General features: G+C 38.9%; 1 protein-coding gene and 1 long non-coding RNA gene across 4 annotated transcripts in view; both read right to left on the bottom strand.

Annotated features, from left to right (window-relative positions):
* Nucleotides 1-24,616, bottom strand: part of COL4A2 (collagen type IV alpha 2 chain) — a 137,399-nt gene that overhangs the window by 54,337 nt on the left and 58,446 nt on the right. The gene's annotated exons all lie outside the window — the stretch shown is intronic.
* LOC118162078 lies at nt 1,606-18,244 on the bottom strand. Its single transcript, XR_004748282.1, has 2 exons — nt 3,316-18,244; nt 1,606-3,273 (listed from the first exon to the last, which is right to left on the bottom strand). It is a non-coding gene; the product is annotated as an uncharacterized LOC118162078 (long non-coding RNA).

Raw genomic sequence — 24,616 nt, 5'->3', positions numbered from 1 at the left:
TGTTGTATATACATTGTCCCCTGCCCAGTGACGTGCATGAAAGAAAACACTGTCAGGGTCATCATTTAATTTAATCACTGCATTTTGCAACTCAGTCCCAGTGGACTTAAGAGGATCCTGAACAGACTTTTAGGTCTGTACTAAATGTTCATGTATTGCAGCTTGAACTTTGGTTTTCAGTTCTTGTAGAATCAGTCAAATGAAAGAGATGTCGTGTCGCAATACTTTCTTCCTTCTAATTGACTGTGAAATTTATACTGTGGAAACAAAACTATTAGAGGAAGGTGTGCTGATTTTGAAAGCAACCATTTCTGAGGGGTTCTATACAAATAAAGGCATAATGAATGGCAGTTCGTGCTCCGAAGGTTTTAAAATACAGGACGTTCATCATGAATTGCTGAGAAACCTATTTATCAGTGTTTAGATATAAAGAATGGAGAAAATCAGTGATCTGCAATAATGAAGAGAGAGGGAACCAGAATTTTTGCAGAGCTTCACGGTAATTGAGCCCATTTTGCTGTATTTCACTACAGACTTTTATTTTGCAACTGCTTCTGGTATATGGAATGTGATGATTCAGTATTCCCCACATGAAAATGACCCTTGTAGACCATAATTTATTTAATAGTGGACAAGAAGAAAGGAGGTTAATTCCCTGACATTTCAGAAAGGTCATTTGTGAAAGGACAAGTTCGCTTCCTGCGGGGAGGGGGATCTGACCGTGATGGACAAGTGTGAGCTGGGACTTTTGCAAGAGGGCTTGGTCTCGCACGGTTACTGTAAGAATGGATGGGAAAGGGAAGTGACAGCAAGAACCTCGATGCAGCCCCACTAATGAAAGACAGCAGCAAGCAGAACAGAAGGCAAGTCACCAGGGAATAAAACCAGTTAGATGGGAAATTAACAACTTCTGAGCTGGTTTAAAGTGCTAATCCAGGAAAAGGCATTCCAGAAGGCACATCGGAAGAAAGCAAGGAGATAAGTGTCTGGAGCATCCATCCACACCACTGGCCCATGCATGGGAGCAGGATGCTGCCCCATAGGTGTCACCAGGCATTGCCTCTGGGCACAGCCACACAGGTGCAGCCAGAGCCATGGGCATTTCTCCCATTTATGCTCTGAATCTACATCTTGCTGTCTGCCACCAGGTGCTTACCAGCATTAAGAAGGGGTGGAGTTCTGTGATCTAATGGGAATATTGATGAGCAAAGGAGGCCAACCTTTCTTGTGTGCCTTAAACTGCCGGGTATTCAATGCTAAAACACAAGAGTAGCACTGAAAGAGTCATCAAGTTTTTTAAAAAAAGCATATTTAAATATGTACTAAATATGGTTAAATACGGTTATTATGTACTAAACATGGTTAAATATGGTTCAACATGGTTACTTCTATTTTGAATTTATCTTTCATTACTTTACAGAAGGTTATTTAGCTGAGTTTCACATTCTAGCTAATTTTCTCAGAGAAAGCTTTCCTTCTCATTTGTTAAAAAGCTGTTTTATTTATATCAAAAAATAAATAAAAAAAATATAAAGTTGACTTTAAGTTAAAAATAACTGAAAAATGAAGCTAGTTCAGCCTAGTGGCATGGTAACAATTTGCTGCTCTTTCAACTATATTGTCTGGACATGTGACATTTTCTCTCAGGACAGTGGCGACCAAATGACATTAATGTTAATTCCAGAGCAGTGATTCAGCTTGCAGATTTTTTTTTTTTTTTTTTTTTTGGTTAAGGAAGGAACAAACATTAAGTCTCCTTAAAGAACTATGAAAGAAACCACAGTCCTTTTCTGTAGTCAGTAAATGAAATAATTTTGTACTGTTTTCTGTTCCCACGGTTTGATCTAATTTGTGATCTTCCAGAAAGTTGCTATGTCACCCAAGAAGATAAAACATGCATAAAAGAAAATATGTACTGGAATGTAGGTCAAGCACTCAAAAGAACTAGTTAAAAGTTTCTTCATGTCACAAAACACATACAATTACATGTCAGAAATACTTTCTGTGCTTTGCAGAGCTGCTGAAGAAAGAATGATATTGGGACCATGTCAATGCTCTGTTGAAGATAAACATTGGAAAGGGCAAGTCTAGACAAAAAAACCTCGCGAGGATTTCCATTCTGTCTTCAAAAGGTCATTGTCTGGAGGAAAGAAGATATGGGCATGAAGTGCTGGGCAAGAAGGACATGGTGTTTTTGCCTGCAGAGTCAGCGAAGGGAATAGCTCTGAAAGTCCAGAGTGTAGTTGCACAAGTTATGAGGTGGCAAGTAAGCTAAGATTTGTGTTTGCAATGCACCAGGTGCATTCATGTTCATACCATGCAGTAAATGGGAAGTACCTTACCCCATCAGCATTGCAGTAAGGTCAGCGTGTATGCCAGCGCTAGCAGTGGAGTGGTGGCTGACAGGCTGTAAATTCACATCCTGCTTTATATCATGGTAATTTAATGGCTTGGAAATTTAGAAACAGAATTGAGATATATTACCAAATACATCTATCTGGTGAGCACATTCTACTGAATTATGTGACAGGACTTGAAAGGCCTTGAAAGGCATCATTTTTCTAAACAGGATTGTATTTACTGAACACACGTAGTCATTCAGTGTAGTCAGCCAAAGCTACATTCAGGTGAGGGTGAAATCTTACGGCATCCTAATGCAGACATTCAAACTAGGCCAGATGAATACACACTGAATGTGCCCATTTTAATTCGTTGTCTATAAAAGGAGCTTAGGTGCCTAGCTCAAATATTGACCTCCACATTGTTCCTTTCTAAACTGCAAGAAGGTAACACCCCAATAGATCAATTGCATATTTAATAGTTAGGATGAAGAAATAAACTTGAGTGTGAGAATTATGCTGCTTGAAAAAAGAGCTGGATGTAAATGCAATAAATGTACTGAATTTGGCAGGTATTGATGCAAAATAGTGGGATTTTCTTGGAAGTTAGAAATGTTTCAACTGATCAGATGATGACAATGCCATGTGCTCAAGAGCATATTCACTTATTACAACCATATCATCTGGCAACTACTTCACTTCCTTTCAGGCTTTCAAAATTTCTGCTGACATCAGGCTCTGCTAAAGTTTTGGTATGTGGCTCTAGCTGGAGGGTAAGGGGAAAATCGTCACATTTCAGAAATGTGCAGAGCGAGCAGAGCTGGGGCTGGCCTGACACTGTGGCAGGTGCTTCGGGCTAGTGTGAGAGTGGAAGTGTGATGAATGGAGCTATTCATTTTGTGTTGGTAAAATGAAGAGTATCAGTCTAACACAGCTATAAAACCAGAAAAATAACCAACCAACCAACCAACCAAACAAACAAAAACAAAAACAAAAAACAAAAGAAACCACACTTATATTGACGTGTTTTTCCCCTGAGTTCCAAATAAAAGTTTTCTCTAAGATAGAGTTAACTAAGATAACTTAGAGATGTTATTTGAAATGAACTTAAACATCAGCAGTGAAGTTGAGATCATGAGCTAGTGATGTTTTACAGAGCAATAAAATGGCATTGATTTATCCTTGCAAACACTCATTAGCATTTAATTAATAGGAGAAGGCTAGTTTTTAGTCAAACAAAAAATCCACCAGAGACAAAAACCATCTTGCCAAATTTGCTCTTCCAACCAGACAAATATTAAGATGCAGGGTGTGGAGCAGGAGGAAGCAGGGAACTCCCAGTTACTTTGTGACAGCTGCTGTATCATGCTTATATAAAAGGGCAAAATTTGGTCATGGTACCTATCAAATGTTTGACTGAGTATTTTGAGGGACAGCAAATGCCTCAGACATTTAGCACTATGAGTGTGTTTTCAAAACAGAAGAAAATTCTGTTCATTTAACATGGATTTTGACAGGATTACGAAAGCCAGACAATTTCCAGGGCAAAAATGCAATGTGTGATAATTCTTCAAGTTTGCTAGCATCTACATTGACTTTTTTTTTTTTTTCCCCCCACTCATTTTATCAGGATCATTGTACTAGGATCAACTGTTTTTTATGCCTTTTACTAAATCACAGCCCACATCAAATCCTAAACCTCGCATAATGGAGGAAGCCGGCGCTCCCGTTTCGGGTAGCAGCACGGTTGCTGCTTGGCCAGCCAGGCTCCTAGAGACAAGACAACAAGCAGCACCTGCTCTTGTTGGAACATTCAGTAATAGACCCGAAAACTGATCTGCCAGCCCAATTGTTTTCAAATGGCTTTTGGTGGTGTGTGTGGGAGTGTTCTCAAGATCCTAAAATTCAGGAAGTTTGACACAGATGTTTTCTGTCAGTAGGCGTTGGAAGCACCAATAGTAACATCTGTTCACTTTTCTTATTTGTGAGAACATCATTTTTCTGTCCAAAAACCATTCACTGTTGAAATTTCTAAATTGTGCAACTGGCCAAAATGTTAAGCTCATTAGGCTCCATGAGTTTAAGAGTATGTGAAAATTAAAACCCCTGCAGGAACTCAGTATGTCATATGCCAATTTTTCCATTCTGTGCTTCTCTTCTGCTTAGACAAAACCGTAACTATTTTTGTGGTGGGAACAGCTATCAAACTGACTTGACCATTTAAATGCAACCTACTACTAGCTACTTTAGCTGTAAAAAGAATTTAAATCCCTTACAGAGGCTGTGACAGTTTTAAGAAACTCTGTGCTGAGATACCCTCTCCACATGGGAGCCCCGAACACACTCTCCAGCAGCCAGCATAGGGGACTTGTTGCAGACCTTAGGCACCCTGGGTCTGCAGTCCTGGGAATTTACAGCTTGGGATGGTCTCCGAGTTCCCGGGAAGGCCAGGTGACTGGCTCAGAACCACCAGGAAGGACTGGGGGCTCTGAGGCAGATGTGCGCAGCACTCTGAAGAGCCGCTGTTGATACAGAATAAGTGACATGTATTTTTCTCTTAACGCTTCTGTGGCCAGATGGTGCTTGTGAGCAGCAGGGTGCCGTGAGATCATCTGAATGGATCTCACACAGTTGTTTTCTCTATATGAGTTGCAAATCTTGATGTTAGTATCAATGAGGATGGTGTACAGATTTCAGCAACTGGGACTCTACTGAAGCCTGATGTTGAGTCAGATTATGCAGAAGCTATATGAACCTTAGGTCTTCCATCCAGTGTGTGTGGCTTGCTAGCATCACAAATACTCTAACACCATCACTTTGATGGTGAGCCTGGCTTCATGATGGGCTTGTCTCCCAAAACAATAATCAATGTAGTCTATGAGAGGTCTTGCCATCTTTAGGTAGTAAGTGGAAATACTGAAAACTGTCAGTTCTTTTTTTTTTTTTAATATAATATAATTAGGTTTCCTGTCTTCTGTATGCACAATATTTTTATAATTTGACAGTACTACAAGCTAGATCAACTAGATTTAGGGTAGCTGAATGATCTGGGGAAATTATTATAGCAACTGATTCCTTGGAGAGTCTCTGTGATCCCACTTTTTAATTTCTTTTTATTTTTCTTGAAATCAGGAAGAAGAGTGAAAGTATTTTCCTTTGAATCCTAAAAGAAATAGTTCCGTATCACCTAGCTGAAAAAATACTCTCTTTGTGTAATGTAGCATGTGATAGCAGTCCTGAAGATAGACAAGACTGGTGTATGAACTTGAATAGGAAGATATAGTTCTCCAGATCTATTATGAAATCAAATTTTTCCATTACGTTTGGTTTGAGGTAGCCAAGTGTGCCCACACATCTTCTCTAGATTCCAAAATCTCGTCATTGTGGGAAAGGATGCTCTGGAGAAGATCATCAGTGACTGTTCTACAGCTGTTAATGGAAAAAGCCTATTTATTATTTTAAACATTGATTTCAAAAACTACTGGAAAGTTTTAAAACTTTTATTGTAGACAATGTGGGCTACGTGGCTGTTTCACCAGAGCACCAGAACAAGAATCAGAGCAAACCATTCTTTTTGATCCTTTATTCCTTTTCTACCTGCAGATGCTAAAGGGAGTCAAAGTACTATTAAACTGTACTGGCAAATTACTTTTTGTTGAAGGAGTTACTGTTATTTTGACAGGCCCTGGAAAAAAAATAAGGCTGATCTCTAACTGGTAGCAAATGCAGGTGATGTTTTCCATTAAACAGAAAGGCCTTCCAGACAAGGAGAAACAGCAGAAGAAACCTTCACATTCCAGAGGAATAACAGAGATTTTTTAAAAAAATTGTTGTGACTACTAATCTGGGTCCCATCTCTGGGGACTAGTTTCAGGCTTCAGTTTGAGCAGAGCATCTTCAGTATTTCAGATTCTGGTTGTGGAGTGCTTTCAAGCTTTGTTAAACCAGTGCCTTCCTGGCAAAAAAAAATACGATGTGCTAGCAGTATGAGTTGTGTCAAATAAATCAGTACTGTGTTGTCTTCATGAACTTGTGATAAAGTACCTCCATAAAGTGCTTCCATCAGACTCATAGGAGAGACTGCATTTATTGACAGGGAGTTTTGAATTGCTGGTGATGAAAGGCCACAACGGTGCAGTTCACAGGTTAACCCTAACACTGAACCTCTGCTAGTATGCCTCTTCTGCTTTACTCTTACTGCTACAAGCAAGGATGAAAGAATTAAGAAGTAAATAGGAAGCTATTCCTCCTTTCTTAAAAATTAACTGATCCGGAAACACGTGTCCTAGATTTATAGGTCCTGGATCCACTGGTAATGTGAAACCTGAACTGCCACCGGCAGCATCAATCTTCTGTGTTTTTGACAGTAACAAATGCACTTCGTGTTCATGTTTATGTTCATGTGGCTCCTTTGACCTCCCTCCCTGCTTTCTCCATTAAAAATGTTTTAGCTCTAATTTTCTGACTTCCTCTGCACCTAGGCGAGCTTATAGGTTTTACTTAGCTGCTGAAAAGAGCCAATGCTAGCTCTTCTACACAAGCTAACACCTGTATTTTTTATTTCCATCCTTTTTTATTTTGTTTTTATTTTTTATTTTTCTTATTTTTGTAAAGAGCTTAAGAACACTTGTTATGTGAAAGCACACAAACTCTGAAAAGTATCATTACTGAGTGCTACAGCAGACTGTCGTAATGTGGATGGTCAAATGAGTCACTACACTGATTGATAACCCCCAAATTATATGGAAAATAACCAAGGCTAACTAATAACCTGCCCTAGTTGACCCTGCTTGAGAGGGGTGGTGGTGATGTGCACTAGATGATGTGAAGAAGTCTCTTCCAACCTTAACGATTCTGTAATTCAGAATATGTTTGATGTCCAGGATCCTCTTTGAGGTCCTGTAAATTAGCTCTTTACCAGATCTACTGTTTACATTTTTTTTTCAGTGCTTAGATTTTTTCTTCTCTGTGATGTCTGCAATTTATTTTTTTAATGTCTGTGTATGTATTTATTCTCCCTTTGGTTTGCTGTCTTCAGATCTCTGTGTATCTCTGTATCTCTGTATAAGCCATACAGCCTTCTAGTTTCTTTAAAACCGATAAGGGGTCATTAACATGAGGCACTATAATTTCTTCCTGTTAACCACTGGTAATTACTAGGAACTGCTCAGGTAAAGTTTGCATTATTAGCAAAAGCAAAGACATAACTTTGTGACTATCTGCCTGTGGATATAAAACCAGTGGGCTTGTTGCTGTCATGTCTATGTGCATGTGAGGTCTCCCACACATTTACAGATAAGAAAACCTAGGCTTCTGGTTCTACAACAGTGTAATAATCTTGGCTAAAGCCCTGCCTGTCGCTCTACAGACAGTACTGCTTTATGCAGAACTTGCAGTTCTGAACTAGGTTGCAAAAAGTCTCTGCTGCTGAGTTACATGCTTCCATGAGCAAGCACTCCTAAGAGAAACCTGTCTTTTTTTCTCAACATATACTGATTATTTCATTACTTTCTGGCATAAGAAACAACTGAAAGAAAGTGCATCTAAAAGGAGAGATCAGAATAAGACTCAGAGAAAGCAAGACGATACAGATTTTCAGCTTTCTTTGCATGTTTCTGAGTAAGGGTCATGCTTTTCTTCCTACTCCTGCGCCACCCCCAAACAAACAAAAAACCCACAGCAGACTTTGGAATAGATGCATTAAAAGGAGAATATAGATGAATTTGTCTTAAAAAGGATGAAAGAATTATCAAGGGATACAAATGCAGCAACAAGTGTTGTATTAAAAAATCAATGAAAACTTATTTCTGGCCGTGCCAGCTGGTTAACCCAACTGCAATGAAGAAAAACTGTCTATTTGTGTATTCCTTTTGGTCTCAGTGATTTTGTCTGGTTTCTGCACATATGAGATACATTGAAAAGATGGAACTAATTCTAAAAGAATAGAGTTTAGTAACCCCCTGGGGATTATGCAAGTTAGGAAGAATTTTAATGAAGCATTTGCATTAGTAACTATGATAGAGTGTGGGCACACAAAAAAAATCAAAACTATTTCCTTTCAGCATTCAATAAAAGTATTTTACTTCTGAAGAGAACAATCATTTATTACAATTTCCCAATTAATTTTTGTTATTTATAAAGGTCTGTCTAGACGTTGAGATGTGGATGTCTTAGATTTCAAACTATTACAGAAATTCAAAGTATTTTATTTATTTTATGCAAAATGGTTATGAGATTTCTGTAGAAATACCTCCTAAATTGAACTTTCCCCAACAAATTAACATCTTAATACACAGAAAATCTGAAAAAAAAAGGTGAAATATATTTTGAAAATACAGAAGAAATGGTAAGGAGATAGATTTAGCAAAAGATTAGAATTAGGATACTGCTTTTCAGCTGTTTAGCTAAGTAACTCGCAGCTTCATTCAAGTTCTATCTTAGAGAAGATATGACCTCAATCCCCAGTTGAATATCCAATTTTTGACAGTTGAAATTAGTGATGATTTGAGAAATTAGTCAATTGACAACAGGACACACTGTTCTGCACAGCATCAAGAACACTACTGCCCTAAACCACTGCTGATGAAACAAAGAAATGAAACTGAAAAATAGACCAGCTGAAAGCAGTTGGATCAGGCTTAGGGCAAGGAGAAAGAGAAATGGTGAGGAAGACCCAGGGAGGAAGAGCACGCTGTGTCAGCATGGGAAAGGCAGGGATGCCTTGACGCAGCCTGGACTGGCAGGCCTTTGTCTCTGGCAGGATCTTTACCACCTGTATTGTTTACTTGTGTTATTATCTCCTCAGTGGGAAACAGTCATTGCTCAAATTCCATCTGCATTCAGTCTCAGCAAATTGTTATCATGAAGTTATAAAAAACCACCAACCCTCCACCAGGTCTAAAGCAAAGAATTTAGAAGTCACAGCCAAAGCATGGGTGCTTGAAGGCTCCTTAGTTCCCACAAGCTAGTATCTCCTTCAAACATTATTACCCCAGAGCTGTTTGGTTAACTGTTTTCATCTAGTCTTTTCTGCTCTGTGCTATTAATAAAGCACATACACTACTTTCCTTTATGTATTCATATAAGGTACAGCTATTAATTGATATGTTTTTAAGAAACACAGCTTTCAACTTACAAAGAGAAATGAACAGTAAAGCCTACCCAGATTCCTTTCATTCACTATGGATGAACAAATTGGTAATACTAAGGAAACATAAATTGTTTTAGGAAAAAAATACCTAAACTGGGGCAAGAGATGCTCCACAAAGTCACACCAAGAAACATTGTCATCTTTAAAGCCATGACAGCCACGTATCAGCCATTAATCTTATTTGGAAATGTTAGAAATTATAGATCTAAGGTGGGGGGAAGTTGAGAAAGAGAGGTGAAGTTACATGTAAACCACTGGGAAGAAAACTGGGAAGAAAATTGATAGAGATCCCAGAACTTGATGCAGTTCAAATGCACACCTCCATCTCCCACAGTGACAGTGCTGCCTTTGAACCATGATTCAGTTTTTGAAAAATGCAGACTTCAGATGGAGTGCTCACTGGGTAAAACAGGGTATCTACTGAGAACAAAATAAAACATAGGTAGATTTTTTGTTTTGTCTTTGCTTCTTTCTGCTTTGCTTTGCTTTTTTTCTACACTCTCCCTAGATTAGCGGCAGCCAAACAGTAGTTAAAATGTAACTATTTTATTAAAGAAGAAATTACTATAACATTCACTTTTACCGTAACAATTTCTAAGAGTGATTACAGAACAAACAAGCAAAGCTACAGGCTTCTCATTCCCCAGGGAGCAGCAGCAGCACCCAGCAGGTTTGGTAGGTGGAGTACAGGCTCTCAGTTTTGAGAGATGTCTTTTCACAGCAATAGGATAATGGAGTTACCTTGGCATATATCTGCTGGACAGAGGCTTGAGACTGGGCTGTGCTAACAGCAGTATCACTCCTGTGTGATGAAATGGAGATGGGAACCACACTTCCAGGAGAACCCTTCTCTCCAGTCGATGCCCAGAACCTCCTTGCGCTCACCTCTCTGGAGTTAGGAGGATGCTCTCCTTACCCAGGTGGGTATCATAATCCCTATGACACCTCAAAAGAACTGTGGGTCTCAGACAAACCCTTCTACTGATGTTAGTTTGGTATTTGCTAATTATTTATATATATATGTATATATGAAGCTCCATAAGCTTCAGCGTCAGCAGTAATCCTTCAGCACACAGATAAACAGGGCTTTTTAAAATTTATGGAGAAAAATAAGAAAGAGTCTTTGAAGCATATTTCAGAAGACTTTTTTTGTGTGCAGATTTTAACAACTTACTAGAAGAAATGCTGAAGATATGTGCTTGGAAAATAAAACACAGTGACAAAAATATAAACATGAAAAGACTAGCTATGACTTAATTTAAGACTTGTTGAATCACGTGCTAGCTAAAGCATGTTTGCACCATTATAATTTAAAAAAATATGGAAATTTAAAACACATACAGCAACACAATAATGCATTGACCCACAGATGTGCTGTGAAAAAGAAATAATTTAAAACTTTGAGATTAAATAAAAAATATGCAAGCATGCATTTAGCACACTTTTAAATTGTTGCTCAGTTTTTTCTCTAAATCTAATGGAACACGTATATCTTCAGTGAAATGCAGCAGTTCCTGATTAATAAAACTGATCATACAGTTTATCTTAAATTTTGGGCCATGAATTAAAAAACATTATTCAAGAGTAGATTCTAGCAGTAATCAATATGCCTTGTTCCACTTCAGGAACATTACAAGGTGGGGATTAAAGCACAGTGCCCTAGTTAGACACAAGTATCAAAAGGGCACCTTGCAGGTCATCTTCAGAGGAGACAAACCAAAGAAATTTGAGAATCACTCTGGCAGGTCCTCATAGCCAAGCTGACCATCAACAGCTTACATGGGCACATGTGTACACATGGGGCCACTGAATGAATTAAGTGAAACTTGAAAAACAGTGTTTTACGGCCTTCAAGATATGGCCCAAAATATGCCTTTTCAGATAATGTGAGTACTGTATTATGGCCAGTATATGATATGATTGTCAAAGTCTCACTCAAGGTCAGGTATCTTTTCAGCGACACCAACTTTTTTATTTTTATTTTTATTTTTTCAAGCAATGAGGGGTTTCAGAAATGCATGGGAAAATCTACAAAGCAACTTCAAGTACTTAAAACTTCCTCTTTTTAAATGCTATGAATACTTTTAAAATGCTTCTATATATCCTCTGGGAGACTGAAATGGTACAACACTGACTGATTGTTTGTAATAACATTGTGATATGTACATTTCCAAAAATTGTAGGTATTGTAGACACTCTTGCACCACTTCTATGCCAATAAATAGCCCTGACATGCAGCAGTGCATGGGAGAAGAGCCACCAACAGCCATGGAAGCTGCTGGCTATACCTCATTGCCATGGTAGGTGCTCACAGACTAAAAAATGCAAAGTATGAATTACTTCTGGCTAAATTAAGCTCAGGCTAACTTCTTTTCAAAGCCCATCAGTTCCTTTTACGGAGAGAATGGGTGCTATGCAGAGTGGCTTCTCTCCCTGACATCCTTCTTAAGGACCATGGGAGCCCAATAGGAGGGTCCAACTCTAAAGAAGAGACCAGTTATTTTTGGCAGTGCCTGTTTAATGAGACAGCTCAAATGAAGTTCTCCCAAACCGTTAACTGCTTCTCACAACATATGCCAGAAAATTTTCCTCAGCTTTGTTACGAGGCAGAAATGAGGCATACAACACTGCCATCTCTTTGCCAGCTTTTTCTGAGTGGATTACCTTTTGGGAGGATGGAGGGGGTGAAGAACACACTAGACCTTCCTTCGTAGAGGCTGTTGTTCTGCCTTGTCTAAGGGAGTCTTTGGTGCTATTCTAGTATGATATTTTCCTTTTGTTGGTCTTTATGAAGACTGAGAGGAATGGGATGGTACCCAGTACTTGTATCTCCAAAATTATCATCGGTGCTGCCCATCTGCCTTGAGTAAAGAAGACCGTATGTCCATGTTACTGATCCACAAGAGGCTCTACAAACATCAAATATAGCTCATGCAATACCCAGTCTTCTTTATGAAGTGGTATAAAATTCACCTAACCGTTCAAGAGACTCATTTGAATTCTCTGCATGAAGACAACACCACTGAAAATGGTCATAAATCTATAAAAGTTAATGTCCCAAGGCCACTTACTATCACAACCATGAAATACAGAGCTCCTTGTTTAAGTTCTCCTACACCATTCCAGTCTACTCCCTCCTCATTATCTCCATAGAAAGACTATTCATTCATGATAAGTCGGTTTGATTAGTTCAGATAATTTTCCATGGCTATTCCCATGCTCTAGTCTGCCTCCTGCAAAATTACTTACATGCTGCAGAGTTTTTGACTCACTCTCATTAACTTCCTCCAAATTTTTTCTGCACTTCCCAGAACTTTCTGCCCTAAACTCACCAAACAATCATAATAATGTTTGCATACGGTACTACTAGTTATATATTTGAAGTTCTGAGTGGAGAAATAAGGATTAGAACTTCTAAGCAGTGATTACAGACATTCTGGATTTGTCTGATCTTCCAGTTGTCGCTCAGCCAGACTATCCATGATAGGAGTGTATAATCCTGTGGGAAAGGATTGTGGAAGTGAAATCGAAACAGTGCAGTCTATTGGTTTGAATGGAGAAAATAAGTGGGTTTTGTCAGTTTATTTTGATTACAGGGTAGGCAGAAAGAAAGCGAATACACCCCAATAAGTACCATATCTTTTATCATTGAAAAGTATTCATTTTTGCATTCTATATTTTTAACATTAAAAAAAAAAACTGTGGCTAAGAAAATTTACTGGCAACTGATACACTCTAAATATTTTTAGGTACATGTTATTGGTAAACAATCTTCCGACACCTTTGTAAGTAAACAGGCTGTAAAGCATATCTCTAGACAAATATCAATGTAGAGGGATAAACAGTCTGAGGGAGGAGGTTTCCAAAAAATCTCAAGCTGTCATGTAATATTAACAGGAATACAGTGTGCTCTCTGCAGCACTACTCCTAGCGAAATGTTATGACCATGGATGGTAAAGCAATGAATAAGCTGCAGTTAGTCCTGTTCATGAACCACTGTGTTTGAAGGCTGCACACGAATGCCAAAAAGTCTGTGCAATTAAGTGCTACTAGTCTGACAGAGCCCAATTAGGCCATATAAGAGCTTATCACTCACTGCTGTGAAAAACCAAACCGAAACACAAACTAAACCACAGCGTGCTTGCAACATTTCTGGAATTACAGGGCTAAACAAAGATGGGAATATAAAAGCAATAACGGCACAACTTGCTGCACACCAGCCAACAATTTTTAGGTCAGTCCAAGGACATTTTAGCACTGAATTTCAGGAGCCCTAAACCCAGAGCTGTTTAAGATTATTTCAATGAATGCTTTCAAATCAGAAAAAATCGATTTGTCAGAAATTATTATCTGAATGTCCCAGTTTAGAAGCTGTTTGTGGTGGTGGTGGGGAATTGGGACAGGTTTTCAAATTCCAGCGTGGAAGTCTTGGATGAAACCAGAGCTGGTGCCAACCCTTGTGATGGTGAATTGCACAACGGCTGCAGCACCCATGTCAGATGTGTTGGTTCAGGTTTAAGTCTAGAGCACGGCTACACTGCCATGGCTATTTTTCTTTCTAACCATGGCTTTCCATTTCAGCCCTTAAAGAAAAATAATCTCAGTTTTGCCTTATTTAGGAATAAAACATCTCAAGTCTTGAAAATACTTCAGGTAAGCAAAATCAGTTCTGTTAACATTTGTTCTGCCATACACTAGCAAGAGAAGTTTCCAAGCTTTTATGCTGGAGGACAGTATGTTTGGATCTTGCTGTATCCTGGTTTTTACACCTGCTATGCTGTGAATGGAGTTAATGTCACCAGGCTGGCTCTCCTGGCTTTATTCCAGCCTAAGATTTCTTTGTGTTGGAGGGAACTTCTTCATCTGCTTCTGCAGAGCAGCTTTAATTCCCCTTACCTCTGCTGAAGTTTTGCAAAAGAGAATTTAACAGAAATCAAATGTCTTATTTTCTTCATCTCTTTTCCAACAGAACTGCTTCTAACAGCTTTGATAACTAAAGCGAAGGAGATAACAGCTTGTGCCTTTCCTTCATTAAAAGGGCTTTTATTGCCATCTAAATTATTTTCCCTAATCTGCATGTGAACTGAACTACATGCATACAGTTTATAAACCAGAACTCAGACTGAGATTTATTTCTAAAATGGAAAGGGTATCCAAAGGTAGTACAGAGTGAATACAATGCTGGAATAGGACTTTCACTGGACTGCAGCAGTGGATGCAGAAAAGGTTTCCACTGCAAGGCTAGATTGATGGTGGAAGTCTGCTAGAATAAGTCTCTCTCTGGACCAACTTCTGGCCATTACAGTTTCTTTGTCAACAGGGTATTCCTGATTGATAGATTTCTCTGCCTTTCATGATAAGATTTTCTTGATCTGAGATTATCTTAGACATGGCCATTGCCAGTATTTAAACAGTAAGTATGTTGCAACAATCTGTATTGCCTTGTCATGTCTGATTAACTCCACTGAGTTCAATTAAATCACTCCAGTACTAAACCAGTGCAGCTGAACTGGGAACAAATTTGGGCCTAACATCTAACAGATGTGCAATGGGAAAATTTCCAACGTCTCTCATTTTTTTTCTTAGAAAGCAGTTTATAGTAAAAGCTAGTTTAACTCCAATTTCTCTTAGCTCAGAATCTCTCACAAGAACAAGCATTAGGAACAACATGGGAATGAAAGGAACCACACTAATATAACAAGAGGGAATAACAGCTCTACTTAAAATACAAACTATTTCACAGGCTTATTCATATCCATATTATATAGAATCCTTCCGCTGAAAGCATTCCAAGAATGTGCCATTTACCATTAAATCAATGAAGTCAAAGAGCATGGGAATGTACTCTTAGACCCCAGAAGAATCCATCCAGATTGCACTATCAAAAACCTGCAATGTAGTGCAAGGCTGAGACCAAGGCTGATATTCTATCCAAAAGCAGGGTGATAATTTTTTTTTTTGAAAGCCCCGAATGCATGGATTTTAACAGTACCATTTGTGACCATTTGTCTCAGGAAAGCGAAGCAAAGTTGGACAATAATACTTTCTTTAACAAACATATTTTATTTGCGCTCAATGTATATGTGAATATTTATTGGAAACAAATTTTATGTGAGCCATTCTGAAAACATACCCCTAAAAATAAGTAATTGAAGCTTACTCAAATACATAGCAGAAGCAGGAATTTTGCTGAGTTATTACATGCTCAGCTTTTTCACTCCATGCCTCATCTAATGTTAGGACCCCAGCTTCTGAGATAAATATGATTCTTGTATAAACACATTCTTTCCAACAATATTCATCTGGCTCTTTGCGTCTAAAAGAGTATGAAACGTTACAGAGCTCTCAGCACTTCATTCTCCCTCTCATTCAGCAAGCAAAAATAAATCTTTGCTTTTTCTGCTGGTATATGATATGCAGTGCCAGGAGCTGCAAAATCCTTCCCTTTTCTAGTAGTGTCTAGCGCACTCAAGAACTCGTTGTTAGCCACAGACGTGGAGAAATGTTAAACAAAGTAGCTACTGCATGATCATCTCCTCCTCCGAAAACTCTTGCAATAGGTTTAGCACTTGCACTGGAAGAATATTCTTGTTGAGATTAATGTGGCTTCATAGCTGGGCTGCTTGCGTAGTTCTATTTAGAGTTGCGTCAGCATCCTTGCTAAGAGATCCAGCTAGGCTATTTAAAACCCATCTCAACAAGGCAAGAAATCAGATTTTTCGCACCTGAAGTCCTGGAATTTTCATAGGGAACTGCAGAGTTCAAGATTACAGTTGGTCTTCAAAATAAGAAGTCCTTTCACATGCAGGACAGAATCTGGTCCCTGTTTTTAGTGTTGGCAAGACAGCTAGGCTACATTGAAAGAAAAGGACCCAGCAGAGCTTCATACCTCTTGGATAGAGATGCTGATCCCACCCATTTCCTGACTGTGTATCAGGATCAGACACAGGTGCACTTCACCTCCTTTTTCACATTTATCTGCCCTACACTCTACTGGAAGAGCCCCAGGCTCACCAAGGAGAAAGAAATCTTGTAGGGGTACCTGCACTGCAGGGCTGGCTGCAGGTGGACCTACAGTACACTTCAGCTTAGACACTACTTTAATGAATGAGTTGGTACCAATTACATGCAGACAAGAAACATAAATTCAGAACAATATGGTAACTTCATAGTTAAGAGACTGCATTAACACTTACGAACTTGAGTAGTTTAATTCTTAGCTCCATCATGGATTTCTTCCTTTACACTAGCAGAGCTCTTACAGCCTCATCAGTAGATAACATTTCCTGTCTTCAATTGTTTGTCTCCTTTGCTTCAACAGGCAGCATAATGTGCAGTGGTGAAACAATATCTTCTTATTATTTGCATTACTTCTGTGTATCAAGCAATCTTTTAGGATTAGGACCAAACTGCTGTGCCGATAATAATGGTAGTGGTATAACTACAACTCATAATAATTTGGAACTGTACATTAAATAAGTCCAAATTTATTTATTTATTTATTTATTTATTTATGTATTAAATTTCATATTACAGAAAAGAAAAAAGGAAGCTTCACTAAAATTATTTGCATGACTTTTCTTACCAGTAAACTCATACCCATTTCGAGATTGATTTGTTCAGTAAAAGCATGAGTAAGCAGTCTTACGTATACAAATGTGCACTTGGAGAGCTCTTTGTGTCATGCAGGTGTCCATTTTTGTGGAGGAGGGGAGGCACAGTTTTTTCACATTGGCTCATCATTCCTACTGCATGCTTGCTGAGCTCCATTCTCTGGAGGTCCACCTCCGGGGAGAGAAATGTAATATGGGCAGCTTTTTATATTTAGATCTGAGAACAACTGAGCAGCCCAGTGTTGGCTGCACTGAACAGCTTTTCTGCCTATTGCCATGTCTCCAGCAGCCTTGCAAATCCATGCTCTGCATAGCAAAGGGCCATGTTTCTTTATCAGCTATGAGTTGGCTTATATTCCATTTTCAGTTGCAGAGCCTATCAGTAATACGGAGACAAGAAAGTGGACAGATGAAAACCAGAACTTGATCAACAAAAGCATACTTTTTGGACTTAAATTACTCCAATTATAATAAAGTACTTCTCATAAAATTTTGGCAACTTTTTTCTCTTATGGCCGAGTTCTCCATAAGTGCATGCTTCTGACACAGGGACCTAAAAAAATCTTTTCCTGTTTCTTTTGTCTGTGTATACCAATGTGTGCCAAAAGGAAGTATGTTTGGACACTATTATGCAGCTTGCTGAAAAACTATCTTAAATGTGAGGTTTCTTCTTTCCTACTAGCCATTATGATTCCTTATCTCAAGCATTCAAACTATTTGCTAATTAGTCTCTCTTCTGTTGTTTTTTTGTACTTTTGTTTTACAAAGTAGTTGCTATGAAAATAATAACAACTCGTGGATGTGAACATTTTGTCCATTTTTTTAATGTTAAAGTGTTCTCTTTCTATTGAGTAAGAATGTTAATAGATTTCTGGAAATATCCTTGTAGAAAGCAGGTTGCTAGAATATTTCCGCGAGGTTCTGAAAAGCTGCTAAAATAAAAAGACCAAGTCTTTTTGTGAGTAATTGCTACCAGGAACTATTAGTAAGAGCTGAGTCATACCATTAAAATGAGTAGAAAACACACTACATCTATTTGACATTATATAAGATACATGAGGTATAAAGGCTTCTTCTATACCACTTGTCTGTTATCTTTCTCTAGCCCGAAGAAAGACGTCAAACATATTCAAACACGCTTGTCCATATGTTAACATAATGTTAACATATTTAGGGATCTGTTCAGACAAATAATGCTCACAAAGAGTAAAAGAAGTGTGATCTGCATATGGGAACAAAGCTTTTGACAAGAGCTGTGCAGCGTTTTGCCCCAGCTGGTGCTAGCCTTGCTCTGGTACTGCACGGCTGAAATTCACAACTAGAACATGGAAGCAGAGAGGTTGTTTCTTTTTGAAAAGGTAGATGGTATCAAAACCAACTCCTAAAATCTTCCAACAGAAACATCTTTCCATCTGCTGCTATAGTTTCTTTATCCTGAAATTGTTCTGTGGAATTTCCTGTTTACTCTTAATCTACTAATTTATAGATCATGTCCTTTGACACCAATGGAAGAGTTTATGTAATTCCCATTCACTGAATTCCTTCTTTTAGAACAAGCTGGATTATTATCTTAATGTGCGTAAGTTCAAGAGGGCTAGCATTTCTTTGTAAGGAATATTTCTACAAACTCGAATTTAATTGCAAGTTTGAGCCTCTTACTGACAATTGCCTAATTAAGAAAAACAAACAAACAAAATTAAATTCAAACTGGTGGAGTCAAATTTACAGTGTATCATACAGAATAACATTACCACTAGTTCTGAATTTCCTCATTTTGTGGGCACTTCTAGCATGTACTGGTTCTATCTGAAACAGCAACAAAACATAACGTCTTCTCTTCAGTAACCAACCATGAAGGGAAGAGCTTGTGAAGCCATCTGTATGGAAAACACCATCTCACAGAGTTGGCAGGACAGGCGGCATTTCCATGAGGTAAGATGGGGGTCTCTCCCCTACCTATACAGATCTTTCATGATCAGTGGAGCCTGGGACCCAGATCTTCCAGCCCCTGCCTTCTCCTCCAGCCACATGTTCTTACCAGAAAGGTCTCTCTAGCAAATGACAGGCCCATGAACCCAGCCTCTGCTACCCTTCCTAGGCAGCATGGGAGGAGGAGGATGGATAAGTCACTTTATACCTGCACCAGAAGCACACACTTCCTTCAGCCTTCCTGCCACCTGGGAAAATGGTCGAAGGCAGCCACAGGAAGCTCGGCACACAAAGTGCACACCACTGTGGCCCCCCTGGTGTCACCCAGGACATATTACAAAATCCACAGCTAGAATGGGCTTGGGAAATTGCAACTCAACATGCTTACTGAAGTAAGATTTATATCGCTAAGTCCTCATTGCATTTCTAAGTGGTTTGTTGAAAATCTTCCAAAGGTTGACTTGGGAGCCAGACTCACTTCAGCTTAGCAGAAACTTATTTTAATCAAGTATGCAACACGGGAAGGCTAGTTGCTGTTGACTGAACTCAACCTGTGACTAACTAGCACTCACCCCCAGTGATGTGCTCAGTGCCCACAGCAAGACTCTGATCATGTCTTTGAACATGGCTCTGAACCACTTTCACTGCGTGTGGTGGGTACACCGGGCACTGCTGTAGCTCGTAGCCTAAAGTGGCCCTCAGACAACTGAAACGTTACACTGACAATACCCCAGTTCCCTGAGTTTCCAGCAACTTTATTTGAACACAGAGAAGAACACAAACTTCTGTCCCATGACAGCTTATCAGGGATCATGTCTACCACATAAACATTTACACAGAAACAAATGATCTTTCCCTTGTGCAACGCTGAGTCCTGCTGTGTTTTGACAACACTCCACTACTGCACATCTCCTCTCCATCCTTAGTCCCAGCTATCCACCACAGGTTCCTAGACAAATCTCATTCACAACCTTCCTCCTTCTGTCTCCTCAACAGTCCACTCCCACACCCTTCTTAAATCTCTTCTCCAAAGAGCCAGTTGGCAAGAAGAACACCTTCAGGTTCATCAGCTGCACATTCCTGGAGAAAAAAAGGACCAGCTACAGGAGAAGGGTGGGGGTGGCATGGGGATAGCCAGGGAGAAAAAGAAAAACAAACAGGCAGTGAAAGCATAGGAAAGAGCTCTACAAATTAGGGAGGTTCCTTGCCTGGTAGCACGGATGGCCAGCAGGGTTTCAGTGAACCTTATAGTGAATAAAACATCCTGCCTCACTTCTACTCCATACCCTGGTCTTAAAAGACTGAAAAAGAAGAAGGTGGCTGGAGCACTTTGATGCAATTTTTATGGGCTGTGAAATGCTCTAAAATCCGTCACTGAAAAACAGCCAGAGACACAAATAGCCAATTTGAGCGCTTGTGTTGTTGCTACAGCAGCAGAAAGTACAAAACAGGCTGAAATCAAAGATAATTTTCAGGAGATGCTGGGTGGTAAGAAGCAGTTGTGTTGTGTAAGAGTAAGCCATCAAGAGGAAGAATGCATTCTACTTTGATTTTTTAAATTTTTTTTCTAAACATGGATTTGAGGTCAATAAAGGTGAATGAGCTCACCTCCCAGTAGAGATAAAATTCCACTCATACAACTGATAGCTACAAGACTGTCCTCATCATACTAAAACTATTCAAACATAAAAAAAGCCCACAAAAAGCTTCCCACAACCCCTCACCCCCCACCCACATTTCTCAGCGAACAGAAAAAATAGCTGCTGACAAATGGGAGCACTGTCCATCTACTGAGTTTTCAAAGTGTTACGTTTTTGGTATTCACTGGCATGGTTACACTGAAAATGAACTTCTCACTGACTGATATGTTCTAGTAAAGTTTTGACCTAAGAAAAGCGTGCCCAGTTATTTTGGCCAATTGGCAGTGGACGATCAGATTCCGGTTATTTTCCCTTTGTTTTGACTGGCTTTGAAAAGGCAGTCCTAAATAGGCTTTTCTCACTTTCTGGAATCACAGGGAGCTGAGGAGGTATCATACTGCATGTACATACAACGCTGTGCTTCCTCCACGTAGCACTGCGCAGTTACAGGCTGACACATATATACTAACACCTCCTTATTCTGATTTACTACCTGGCTGTCAAAACAAGATGTACTGTTGTGCAAGCATTCTTTCCAAACTTTGATAAGGGAAATGATACCAAAACTCGAAGAGGTATAGACAGATTTCCACAGCTTTTGGTGAATGTCACATTCTTCTCATGTTCCTCACCTTTTCCCAACTACAGACTGCAATTTCTGGCACTTTCTAGGAAACTTTCTGGGGCCTCCTAGATGGTGTGAGGTTCTGACTTGGGACACAAGAAACCTTCTTGTGACAGGAAAAGAGAATTATTGTCATATTAACTGACTATTTTTACAGCATTTGTTGCAGACGTAGTCTTATAGTCTATGCAACAACTCTATACCTCCTGTGATTTAGCTCTTTCTAATAGGAGTTACTTGGAAATAAATGGAGTTGCAGCAAACATTTAACTGCAATGTTCAGCTACATGCATATTTGTCAAAGATGAAATTAAAATCTGAAGAGATGCCACAGCGACTGCATAACCAACAACAGAAATGACAATTGTCTCGTCTAGTGATTCAATTCTGAATTTTTGAGTATTGTAGACAGGCATATACAGTGCATAAAATATATTAAGTGCCCCAGGCTCTTCTCAGTATTGACAAGCTCTTGGCCAGATGGTTTAAGTTCAGAACTGAACATTGATTTTGGAGAGTCATGAGAAAAATAATAATGATCAGTGATACAAGAAACTTTGCCTATGAGTGATAAATGTGAGAATTTAGCCTGCATTAGCAAAGACTAAGTGGGTACATAACAGCAGAGAGATACCAGCAGAGCACTTCAGATACTTTGACAAGCTTGCTGGGGAACACTGCAGAACCTCCATCATTGGAGATCTTTAAGAGAAAGTTAGACGCATCTCTGCTGAGAACAGTAGCAGAGATGTCATACCATACATTTAATTAGGACATCAATAAGAAGAAAAAACCTCTCAAATGTAGTAAGTGCTTATAATTTGTGCAAACTATAGTCTCAAAGAGATCAAGGCCTCTTTGTGACAGGCACTCTACATGCACATTGAATAAGGGTTTAGATAGCTTCCACTGTAAACAAACAAGAGGACTGAAGGTAGGAGGGAACTATTGATATTTTCTTTAGTAAGGTTGAGAACCTCAACCACGGTGATATTAAGCAAGAGACAAGAACCCAGTCTCCAAAATACTGAGTACCAAACCGTGGCATCAAGTCCTATAAGAAGCCTTCACCTCCCAGATAGTAATTTTTCAGTAAATAAGTGTGAAGACCAAAAATGAGGACATAATTAGCAGAACTAGATATTCAACACATTTTAAAAGGTTTTATTTAGGTAACTAAAGAGAAGTGAGCTCTTGAAAGATTCACCTTACATGACTTTGCTTCCAACAGACCAGGAGTCTGCAGCTAAGCCAAGAAGGGAAGTGACATTTCCTGTGAGCCCATGGCTACAAATCAGGACAGCCTGCCTGGAGGTTGCAGCCTCATTTTTTTTTATGTGCTAGCTGCACACATATCTTAAATGCTCAGTTGTAAGTACTGAGCTACCAGAAGTACATAAAGCTAGGCCAAAATCAGTGTTGATTCCCTGCAGTAGGGCAAACTGCAAGCTGTAGGAATACCTGCTGCTTCATGAGCTAGCTGCCAACCTATCTCAGGAGCAGGGACAACTTAATATCGTATGTATGTGATAGGGAAATACTTTTTGTTTCCATTTTTTTTTTTTTTAGTAATATCTTCTCATATACTCCCATGTTATGCAAAAATTATCCTCAGTTTTTCTATTGACATTTTATGTATGTTAAAGTACCATGAGCCCCAGAACAGTAAAATTTGCACTTATAGTAACTAAAAGGTAGTTCTTACATATTGCTTATGGGTGATACAGAAATCTAATCTCTTTGGGGAAAGAAACCTATTTTAAAACCCGTGTTTATGGTTTTATTTCTCTGCAGGGCATAGGTCAATCTGAAAGGAGAACTGATACACTATAGTAATGCCTGATTACACCCTGCATTCTCTTGACTTGCACAGTTTACTGAAAAGGTTAAAACAGCTTGATGCTAACAAAATCTGTCCTTTTTTTTTCTCACAATGACAATTACAATCTGAGTGACAAGAATATAAAATGAGACAAGCAATCTTGGAGGTCATGAGTGAGGTGCTTAGCTGATATGAACTGGGTTAGCACCATTTCCTTCTTGAAGCTGATGCTGATGTTCAGTAACTATCCTGCAAGAAGGTCTAACAGAGGCTTTGCTATAATCTATTGATATAGGAGGGTCTTTTGAAGAAACAGGTGTGAGCAAAGGAACAGGAATGGTAGTGAAACTACCTACTTGGCATGCTGACTACAACCAGTCCAAAAAGAGAATGACAGGGTGCACAAATGGGTTAGAGGATTTTTCTTATTCCCCCCACGCTGACCTTCACTAGTTTCTCTTCAGACAACATGGAAACTCCCAAGTCAACCATACACCTCTCTAGGCTCATTTCAAGATTCAGAGTGGAAGTCAGTAGCTCCTAGGTTCTGTGGCCAGCCTTCAGATCAGGAGTGAATTTGGCAGAAGTGAGTGTGGACTCTACAGCCACACAAAGGCTGCACACTAAGTCCTATGGAGTTCACTTAAGCTTTTATTTTTTTCACTTAAGGAATCAGAGGGCACTGTTTTTAGCATACAAGAGGACCATGAATTCAAGCCCTAAGTAACAGGGACTTGTTTGATTTAACTTTTTTTTTTCATCACATTGCGTACCCTAAAATCTAGAGAAAACCTTCTGTACTTTTGACCCAGGAGACTATAAATAAATGTAGACAAAACACAGACAATAGAAGCTGATTGCATATTTTTACATATACTACAGTGTTTTATATGAAATTGTAGCAATATTCTTCTTCACAGAAGTTATTTATTCCCTTAAGCTCTTGATAACTTTGTCTTTAGTGAAAATGGTTGTGCGTGTGTGGCACTTTAATGTAATGACACAATCTGTAAGTACAATAGCCTAAGTTTAAATAATGCTTCCTTACAAAGTTTCAGGCACACAACTAAGGAGTTAAGTAGTTTCCATGTTTGTTTTTCCTGGATCCTGTTCTGAGACTATCTTCCATAGCTGGAAAAGGTCAACATCCTACCATTAATACAACATTATTCCCACAAGTTTCTACAACAAAAAAAAAGTTTTCATAAACAAAAGCCATTTTTTAATGTGGTGCATCAAGAGCCATGTTTACTTGTGCTGTTATTCTGCCAGTACCTTATGGTTTAGAAAAGATAAGGCTATTAATGGAATTTAAAATACATATTTTTTGATCTTATTCCACATCAGGAATGAAAGAAAATGTTACTAAACTGTCCTCCCAACTTCCTCTCTTGAGAGGTCAGACAACTTGGCAATCTATCACTTTTGAAAAAAGAATTATACATATGTATATTTGAAGGAGCCATGACACGTAGAAAAAATATTATATACTATCATT

Source organism: Oxyura jamaicensis, chromosome 1, assembly GCF_011077185.1.
Source record: "Oxyura jamaicensis isolate SHBP4307 breed ruddy duck chromosome 1, BPBGC_Ojam_1.0, whole genome shotgun sequence".
NCBI classification, from domain to species: Eukaryota; Metazoa; Chordata; class Aves; order Anseriformes; family Anatidae; genus Oxyura; species Oxyura jamaicensis.
Note: the sequence above shows the minus strand (reverse complement) of the source record. Positions and strands in the feature narration are given on the sequence as shown.